We start from the raw sequence: 10738 nt of genomic DNA, 5'->3' as shown, positions 1-10738 counted from the left end.
GAGAGAGAGAGAATGTGAAAATGATCGAGTGGAGGAATGGGAGTTGGAGAATCTTTGAACTCCACTCTTAAACACTCCAGTCCAACACCAGACTGCCTTCTGGGAGAGAGAAAAAATGTGTTAACGACAGGAAACTCGAATGCACATTGTAATTAACTGTGTTCCAAAACCAATACAAAACCAATGACTCCAGGATTGGCTAATACTCAATGGACGTTGTAGAATGCTGTCGATTTGACCAACTTTTAAGATCCAAACAATTTGACACTAATACCTGTAAGGGGGTATTATGCAACGTTATGCTGACACGACCCTTGCCGCTAGTTTGCTCTGTTGCTCTGCCTGTATTATCTTGCAAACGGTGAAGCGGCCCCACCGCAGGGAGAGAGAGAAAGAGAGAGATGTTGCACGGTTAAAATAACTGGGTTGCCCTGAGGTCAGGTGCGCAGTGCAACATTCAGCTTTCTTTCATCAATCTTGCCCCAAGCCGACAAAAACTGGCCTGGGCAGCCTTTCACAGAGGACACGAGCTGGACTCTGTACTAGAACATTCCGAGCTAAATAAAAGCTTTTTTTTTAAACAAAAATCATAACTTCGGCAAAAGTGGTTGCTTGGAAAACCTCGGAAGTTAAGGCAGGATTTAAATGAACGGGCCATTTATTTGACTGTTACAAACAATTGTGCGGACCCAGTGTCCGCCGTGTTAAAAAAATCCAATTTTTTAAAAAAATAAACACCCAATTTGGGAAATGTCTATTGGAGTCACTGACAGACGTAACTCTAACCCTGCTTTCTGAATGCCTGCTACAAGTCGGCAAGATTGGGCGATACTGAACTAGCGACCCAACACGTAAAATAGTTTGTTGTTTAAGAGTTGAAAATGTCTTTTCCATCCCTACCCGAAGGAACCCCAGCTTCTCACACAAAAAACAACAATGCAGCTATACCCGCACAAAGCCCGATCGATACTGTCGTTACACTTAGAGAAATATCGATATTCACGCGCCCTCGGATCAGTGGCAATGTGGGCATTTAATTCCCAGTCAGAAGTGGTTTGTATTGAGACTGCAATTGGGCAATACTCGTTTTTCCAAGACATGGTTTTGATCCCATTATCAGCTTTGAAAATCCCTCACGTCCAGTCCTACGAGAGAGTTACAAATCTCTCTGTATCGCAGTATAAGGATTTTTTTTCTCTCTCTCTTTAATTAATATTCTTGTCCTCTCTGGAACCCGGCTAGTTAAACCATCTGGGAGTCAGCGGCCTGACACCTTCACTGCCTGACCAGGGAGCCTTCTTTGAACCTTAAAAGTAAGTGATAATTTACCGCCGGAGTTCATTGCGAGAGAGAAAAAAAGACTGTAAATCGAACAAAGTGCAAATTAAAACAAACAAATTCGTTCAATTGGTGAAATCGCTTTGATTGAAATTGTGGGATGATCTTGCGTCTCGTTGGTGAAAGAAGGATCAAGCTGTGTGTGTGTGTGTGATTTATAAATAGAGTAGTCATCAACATTGACCGCCTTTTAAAAGTTTTTACAAGTAGTATTTAAATTACCTTTTACAACACTCAAAGATAAAGGTGATTAGAAAACTGGTCTAGAATCTCGTTGTTGGGAGTTTTACCATACTTTATATCTCTGATAGAAATAGTTACATGAGTCAAGAACATCTAAAGCCCATCATATATATGTCCACATGTGTATAAATAAGACTCACACAGTGGTGTGGAGCCGGTAACGCGAGCAGACAGTTGTTAAACAGTTTTGTAGTGCACTTGACCGGACTGTATTTGTGTATTCATCCAGGGAAACGGTAAGTAATTTAATAGTTTTTATTCACAGCGATTACCCCTCAGACATGGCAAACGTCATGCATGAGTTCAACTTCGTTAATGCAGACACGATATATCCTGTAGCTTTTATCTTTCCGAAGAGAAGGGAATTTTCATAAAGCTTTTCCAATACCTTGTTTAGTAAATGAACTCAAGTGTATTTCTCTAAATCGGAATTGCATTGTTTTAGTGCAAAGCTGATGAAATCTACACTGTAACTGATATCATACAAAGAACAATTGATGGGATTACTTTGAAAAATGAGAATGAAACTGAACAATAAAGAATTAGCACCAGGGCTCTCAGACTTATGGTGTAGGAACATAAAAACAGGAGACGGTGTACGTATACGCTTGCTCACTTTAGTTCAGATTGATTCGTGTTGACGAGGCTTAAAACGGGTCGCCCAGCTGTGAAAGGTGGCTGGTTATTTCCACCCCCCCCCCCCCCCGAGCAGAGTAAAAAACTGAGAATTTCATTTTATGTTCAGTGTCTGCTCGTTACAGCAATCGAGAAGGGCTGCTGGCTCAACGAGCTCTACGGATTGTTGTGCTGCCGCGGTCAACAGAAAGAGTGATGAGGTGACTGGGCTAAACAGAACAAGCTGTGTGTGTTCTGTCTCCTCTGATAGCAGTGTTAAAGAATGGCATACAGGAATGACCGCTGGACGCCGTACTGTCTCCCCCTTCGAGAGCTCTCTCACGTTTTAACAGGGAAGAAAGCAAAACAACATCAAAACATTCGCATTCCCTAATTGCTTGGAGTTGGGTCTTAACATAGTTTAATCCACCTACTACGTCAAAGTCAGGACGTTGTATGTGTATGTGCAAAATATGCTTCATCCGACATCCCATTAAATCATGTTGGGAACAAATTATTAACAAATAGGTTAAAGGTGTCCATGTGCTTTCAAATGAAAGATGCTGTAGTTCTAATATGATGATATTACTGTCAATAAAGGTGACTTCTTTGTGCATTGCTTATTCACGAGGAGGCTCTTATAATTAAAGTTCCAACAGTTCGCCATTTCACAACTTTACAATTTAACAACATCAGTAGCAGATTTAATTTTTTTTCTCTGGCTGCTTAACTACATGACAAATTAGTTTTAAATCCAGCGGCGTATAATTCATTTTCCTTACATAAATTCTCAAACTTCTGTAATGCAGCCAACATTGAAAAATAAATGACCATTTCGGTTCGGTTCTGTAAACCAAGCGTGGTCAAATCATTACATGCGGGTAGCTGCAGATCCCTACTGTACCGAGTCACGCTGCTCACAGCCACATTCTCTATTTCACAGTGATCCAGTTTAAAAAAAATCTGTCCTTGTGATCGAAACCCAATGAAGTCCAGTGTATATATCCAAAGTTCACGAATGTGTATGAGTAAGTTGAAATGAGTTTGCTCACCGTTTCACTGATTCATTATGAAAATGCGTGGATGATATCGAATGTTCCTATAATGAATTTCAAACTTCTTTTTAATTCTAGTTTCTCACGTTTAATCGGACGTTCAGTGGATATCGCCTTAAGAGAATGCATAATTTGATTAACCACACAAAAACCCCTCGAAAATAGAATCAGCCCTGATTGATTGCGAACGAATCGGAGGCATTGTGTTTTACCCTTATAAATAAGATGTAGTCAAGACCACCGAGTGAATGGACTAAGGCTGCAATCACAGTATATAAACTTCCAAATCGGAAAATAGCTCTATCGAACACCGCAATTATATAGAAATATCGGATCCAATAAATACACTATTGAGTACACACATCTTCTATCAATACGATTCAGAAAAGAAATGAAGGGCTTTTCTTCCACATTTGTATAAAACAAACTCTCAGTTCCTTTCCCATATATGAGATTCCAAAGTACTGAAGGCATAGACAATCCATTGATAGTTTTCAGTGAATATTGATCTGTGTGTTGATATGTTTGGCACTGAATATAAAATAAACGCGTGCAGGTCACACGACCTTTTGCATGATTTGTTTGACTAAATATCCATTTTGCTACGATTCACACTCTGGTACGCAACATCACTTTCTTTCATCAGAAATACAACTGAACAATAAAGAATTAGCGCTAGGGCTGTCAGACTTTTGGTGTAGGAACATAAAAACAGGGGAAGGCAATGCCCCTTACCGATCCAACACCGGCACTTCGCATCCGGATTAATGGCAACACTTATTGTTCAGTTTCCGCATTTTTGAGCATTATCACATAACGTGAGCAGTATTAAGCACTGGAACTGAGCAGAATGCAGCCTTTATGTTAATTCCATTCGGTATTTCCCCTAATTGGAATGATCATTCCTATCAGCATTTTTACATTTAAGATGAACATTCTTTATTCACATTCAACTTATTAGCTAGCGTTCAATATCCCAACTTTAGGATTGGAGCTGAGGAATTTGGAGTCAGCATCTCGATTATTTTAAATAATCAGCTGGCTAATTCTTCAAACTTCAATTTCTTTTTTAAATGCACGGGTTGGTACTTTGAAAAATATATTATGGAAATGATTGCGGCGTGTCTTTCCTAACGGTTAAAATAACCACATTATTAAACAATTGCAGATTTGACTTAATACAATTCTACAATTACAGGTGTAACGTAGAAACAGTGAGATAATATGTCGCCATTACTCAGATGTTGGGAAAGTAGCTTTAACGAGGTAAAGTTTCAAACAATATGTAATTGATGAACATTTTCAGTGTATTGCAGTTAATGAGACCAAATATTACAGTTAGTGACACTTGCCCATTCTAAATGTGATATGCAATTCTAACTTGTGAATTCTTCATTTTACGCCTTTTAGTATAGAGCTATTATTCTATCCATACACTTTTGAAAAATCTGTTGACAAGTTAATATGTGATTGCACTCTCACCCTGTTTTGCAAATGTAACAAAACAACGTTCGAGTTTACATGTTAAGGTCTTACTGAAACGTGAAGTCCAGAGGCTAATTGAGAGGTCTGATGCCTAGCTCCCAATTTCTGCTTTTAACCTTCCCAAGCAGATGTCAAATCCTTAAATTCATAAGTTATAAGGCTGCCAGTTAAAAGATGTAAAAATGAATTAAACCTTCGTGACTATTAGTGGTTCAGCGCTAAATTCACAGGTAGGATATCTGACCATGATGCCTATTGACAAGAATACGACTGAGAAATTACATTTTATAGGTCGCTATTATCTATATATACATATACTGTATTCGTTTTGTAAGCTTGCAAACATTCGTTACAACAGAGCACGAATCGCCAGAGAAAGATTTCGGAATGTTAGTAACAAAGGCTAAAAATATAGCCACCAATGCAGAAAGGACGAAGTTGATACCAATGTGAATCGAAAATCTGTGAAGGATCTATGATCTCAGCTAAAATTCCCTCGACCGCAGGCGTATTATTTTAAAACAAAACATTTTTTAAATTCTCTGTGTGCACTTTATTAAAGTCAATTCGTCTGATACTTCAAGACGAAAATATGATTCAACTATTTAGGATTTTGGAGGAATAAGAGAAATAAATATTCCGGCTTGTTATTTATCTAATACATTGTTTCATGGTAATCAATCACGTGATTTTTTTTAAAAAGGATGGATTGTTGTATTTCGATAAACCTAATGAACGAACTGGCAGGTGCAAATTGAATATATTTGGGCTCTGTCTTTGTACCAATTTCCACAAATCCAAGTGGCATGGTACTTATTTAGTAAACTGAAACATTTGGCTAGAAGGCTTAATGCATTTCTTACTGCTCGAATACATGTTCGTAATCTATTGACAGACTTCCTTCATTGCTTCATTGGCTGTTCCCCAAACACGAGTCAGTCTCCTCTTCCCTTGTTACATTTCAGGAGACCCAGAGCTTTGATTTAACATTCCCTTCGTGTGGGGAAGTGTTATCGCGCCTTTTAGATTTTTAAAACACATCCTTCATTTTTTGATGCCTTTGCAGCTTTTGTCTAAATCCAAATATATGCAAGTAAGCGGGACACCGTATCTTCCCATGGTTTAAGGAAGGTAAACATGGAGAAGGAACAAAGATAGAATTGGCGCTAGTACTGTCATAGGTCATCTTATCTTTCCATTATTCCCACTCCAGATATAAACCAAGCAGCCAGTGTTTTCTTCTGCCATGCAAAATAATCCGTCCAACCGAGCATCCTTTTGATCCTTTGTCTTAATTTTTTTGGTTAAGTACATTCCTATCTGACTTACAGAAAGTCAGTCTTTCTGTACGACAATCAGAATGTGTTCTGCTCTTTTTCGTTGGGTCCTTGCGCAGAATATTAGATTTTAAAAAAACGTAGTCTCAGTGTAACTGATAGTTGTGACCTTTGACTTGTGTCGTTGTTCTACAGGATGACCAAATCCTGGGTGGAAGGAAAATTCCAATTTGATAACATTTCCTATGTTTCATTGTCAGAAGGTTGTCTGATGTTGCTTGTTTTAGAAAAGGATTATGTGGAGTCCAGTGCATAATCCAAATATTGTTTACAGTCTAGAGCTATAGTTGTAAACTATTGACCCAAGAGTTATAGATACACCAGAGAATGCACATAGCCGCTGACCAGAGATAGAATTCAAGCTGAACATTGGCTACTTCTGAAGTTAATGGCAAGACAACTGTATTTTTAGCAGTTTGTTAAGAATTAATAACACCAAAAGTACAATTAATAGTTATAATATATAATTGTCTTATTTTTAATTTAAATGGTATTTGTTTCTATTTATTGCCACAAGCAATAGAGGTTTAATATTAATAGCCAACTTGTACATTGCAATTTACCAATGCTACTGACTGCTAACCAGAATTGTCAGTTAACAGGCAATTTGAACACTGCCTGTTGCTAATCTTATTGCTAATCAACATTTAGGATTTCTATTAATAAAGAGATTAAACTTGAATTATTTGTAAAAGCCTCATAAAATTTTACTGGAAAATTATGCTTAGATCAGGCTTTTTTCACAATCTGGATTTTCTCAATCTTCAAATAAATAAATAATTAAATGGCACAATATTCTGTCATTGCTTGTTTTCCAACTAATCAGTAATTCCTTATCTATATACATAAAATTGTAAATTCAACCTATGTGAGATACAAAAAATGGTAAATGTTACTGTCTGTAATACACCAGCTCATTCTTTATTAAAATGAAGCTATATCAGTTTCCATGCAAACATGGAAACATAGAAAATAGCAGTATGGGTAGGTTAAGCATATGACATTACCTTGGAACAAAGTTAACAAACATGCCATCCCATTGAACTTTTCCAAATATTATGAGAGTAGATGAAGAAAATGGCATTTTTCTTGTTTTAATTTCACACAGGTTTTAGTAATATGCACAGAGTGCAGCCTGAATTTTTATATCACTTTTGTTATCAGAAAGCTCTTACATACATTGAAAATGTACCAAGTATTTAGACTGCAGTGAGTGGAGGTTTATAAAGATATCTTTCCAAAACATACCATTTCCTGACTAAAGAATGTGTGAAATGGGCAATATAAAGTAATATTATAAAGATCCTATGACATCCTAAATTTCTGATATGCTATGGTACTTTTATTACCTTGTAGTCACAATACAATATGCAACTAGAAGTCAGGTTCGCTCAGAAAGTTGCCTACTTTATTTTTAAGCATGAACTTTGATGTCAGGTAGCTATAGCCAATTCAGAAACAAACAAATAATGGGTATAGTTTATGGATGTATTGATAGTCATAGTGTCATGGAAAAAAAAACCTTCAGTCCAACTCATCCATACTGACAAGGTTTCCTAAACTGAATTGGTCCCATTTGCTTGCATTTGGCCCATATCCCTCTAAACATTTCCTATTCTAGTAACTGTCTAAATGTCTTTTAAATGTTGAGAAATAGTTGGCCTTCAGGTACCTTTTAAATCTTTCCCCTCTTACGTTAAACTAGTGCCCTCTAGTTTTGGACTTCCCTACCCTGGGGAAACGACTTTAGCTATTTAGCTTATCTATGCTTCTCATCATTTTATAAACTTCTGTAAGGTCATCCTTCAGCCTCCTATGCTCCAGTAATAACAATCCCAGCCTATCCAGCCTCTCCTTATAACTTAAACACTCCAGTCTCGGTAGCATTCTTAAAAATATCTTCTGCACCCTTTCCAGTTTAATAACATCCTTCTTATAGCAGGGCAACCTGAATTATATGCAATACTCCAAAATCAGCCTCAACAATGTCTTGCACAGCCACAATACATCATCTAAATTCCTATATTCAATACTTTGATCAATGAAGGCAAGTGTGCCAAACACCTTTTTCACCACACCTTTTACATGTAATGCCACTTTCAAGTAACTTTGTTTCTGAACCCCTAGGTCTCTGTTCAACAGCACCCAGCAGGGCCCTACCATTAATCCTATAAGTCCAGTCCTAGTTTTTCTTACCAAAATGTAACGCCTTGTATTTATCTAAATTAAACTTGATCTGCCACTCCTCGACTCATTGGCTCAGCTGATCAAGATCGCATCCTATTCATTGGTAGTAGCGAGTTTTGAGCAGATTTGTAGCTCAGGTTGAGATTTTGGATGTAGGTTTGCTAGGATGTAGACCCAATCTACCACCCCTGAGAAAAGGAACAGGAAGTGACTTCACCACAGGAAATAACAAGAAATGACATCACCAACCCAAAGAAACCCAAACATAAATAGAAAGCAGGAAGTTTCAGCATTGCTTTGCCTGAGGTCCACTGAAGATGTTACCTAGTTGGGTAACAAAACGTCTAGAAATGAACCTTCCAGCTCAACAGGCAAACCTACATCCAAAATTCATTGGTAGTTTTTGGAAAATATATTTGGGTGCCTTTTATCTCTGTCACTAATTCTTGTAAAATTGAACTACCCAACATGCTATTGTGTCTGTTCATTATCCAGTAACTGATGAATAAATTTGTTTGTTAGTATGTTCAATAAAGCTCTAGTGAAATTTTCCTTCTCATCTGAAGTTCATGAACATCATGTTTAAGTGTATGATGTAACAAATCTGCTAATAAACAATGGCAAGAGCTCCCAGTTCAATTCCTAGGTTTAGTTACCTAGTCACTGGGCAAGTAAAGGTACAGTTTGTAACACACAGAGCATTGAGATGTCTATGATAATGCACTGAGATGTTGAGATTATAACAAATAGGAAGAATGAAAGCGAAAAATGTAGCAGACATCAATGTCAAACTAGTAGCTGCTTCACAACAATGTCAACAGTGAAAAGTGGCAGTGGATTAATAGTTAGACCAGAGCAATAAATGCAAATAACTATGTTCTATTTCATGCTTGAGTTTCAAATATTTGGTATATTTTGCCTGGATCAGGAAACATTTACAATGGAATTGGTTTATTCAGTTGATTTTTATTTTTGCTCAATTGAGTTACATGTTTTCTGGGGTAAGTACCTGCCCATTCAAACTTTTTGAGGTGCCTGCTGTAGTCACTTATATACCTGTATAGAAAGAGGAGTGAACGTGATCTTTGTGCAATAGGTGGCAACTTTCCAATTTGGCTTAAATTTCTTACATTCCTGAGGGTCAAAATACAAAAGTGTAAGACCTCTACATGTTACATTGCATTAATCTATTGAAAACCAAATATTGGTTTCTTCAAATGTTTTGTATTGGCTAAGGAGATTTTTAACGTTTTGGGTTTCACATCAATATATGGCAGAATGTGAAGTGTGTATTCTGCTTTGTATTTGCAACAGTGTCAATTGAAATTATTAATGAACTTTTAAGTTGCAGTACCATGCAAGTGTCATAACTAGCTCTATATGCTTCTTTCAAATATCTATATCATTGTGGTTAGTGAAACTAAATAATTAATTTGAGTTGTGATCACGTGTGACCCAGTTTTTATTTTTAGATGAATTTTTAAACGAATCAGTTGAGAGAATTTAGTGCAGAAGATTATTTTCCATTGCAGCAATAAAGCACTTTTCAGCTCATATAAATGCATCCCAAAACTATATTGTAATTGCAGCTTCCAAAGTACATCCCACTGCAGCCATGTGAGTTTTTCCATTTCCACCCAATTAGTGTTTCTGAGAGAGGCTGTGAATTTATTGACAAATTGCAAGAGGTTTCTTAGTGTGGGTTCATGTTCCTTAGGAACTAGTTGCCAAATTCATTTCCTAAGCATTCCTGACAGGCATGAGAGCCAGACACTTTCTTCCCATTAGCTTGGATTGAATTTAAACTGGGCACCTGAGAAAGAAGGACCAATGTCATTACAAAGTGCATCATATAAAACATCTTTGAAAAGCATTTCAGATTAATTCAAGAGTTATTTTGTTCCATAAGAAATAATTTGTCTGCCTATTATTTACAGCAGAATTTCAGATTGTAATAGCATAAATGAAAAATAATTGAGACATGTAAGTGCTGTCATTTGCCACTTTTATGTCATGGAAAATCATGTCTCACTAACTTGATTGAGTGTTTTGAAGAAGTAATGAAGAGGATTGATCAGGGCAGAACGGCAGACATGATTGATATGGACTTCAGTAAGGCATTCGACAGGGTTCCTCATGGTAGACTGGTTAGCAACATAAAATCATATGGAATACAGGAAGAACTAGACATTTGGATACAGAACTGGTTTGAATGTAGAAGACAATGGATGTTGTTTTTCAGATTGGAGGGCCTATGACCAATGGTGTGTCACAAGGATTGGTGCTGGGACACCTGCTTTTTGTCATTTATGTAAATGATCTGGATGTGAACATGTTGGTATGGTTAATAAGTTTGCAGCTGACACCAAAATTGGAGGTGTAGTGGACAGTGAAGAAGGGTACCTCAGAGTACAACAGGATTTTGATCAGATGGGTCAATGGGCCGAGGAGTGGCAGGTGGAGTTTAATTTAGGCAAG

The sequence above is a fragment of the Hemiscyllium ocellatum genome, chromosome 4, assembly GCF_020745735.1.
Source record: "Hemiscyllium ocellatum isolate sHemOce1 chromosome 4, sHemOce1.pat.X.cur, whole genome shotgun sequence".
Classification (NCBI taxonomy): domain Eukaryota; kingdom Metazoa; phylum Chordata; class Chondrichthyes; order Orectolobiformes; family Hemiscylliidae; genus Hemiscyllium; species Hemiscyllium ocellatum.
This window is presented reverse-complemented; position numbering follows the sequence as displayed.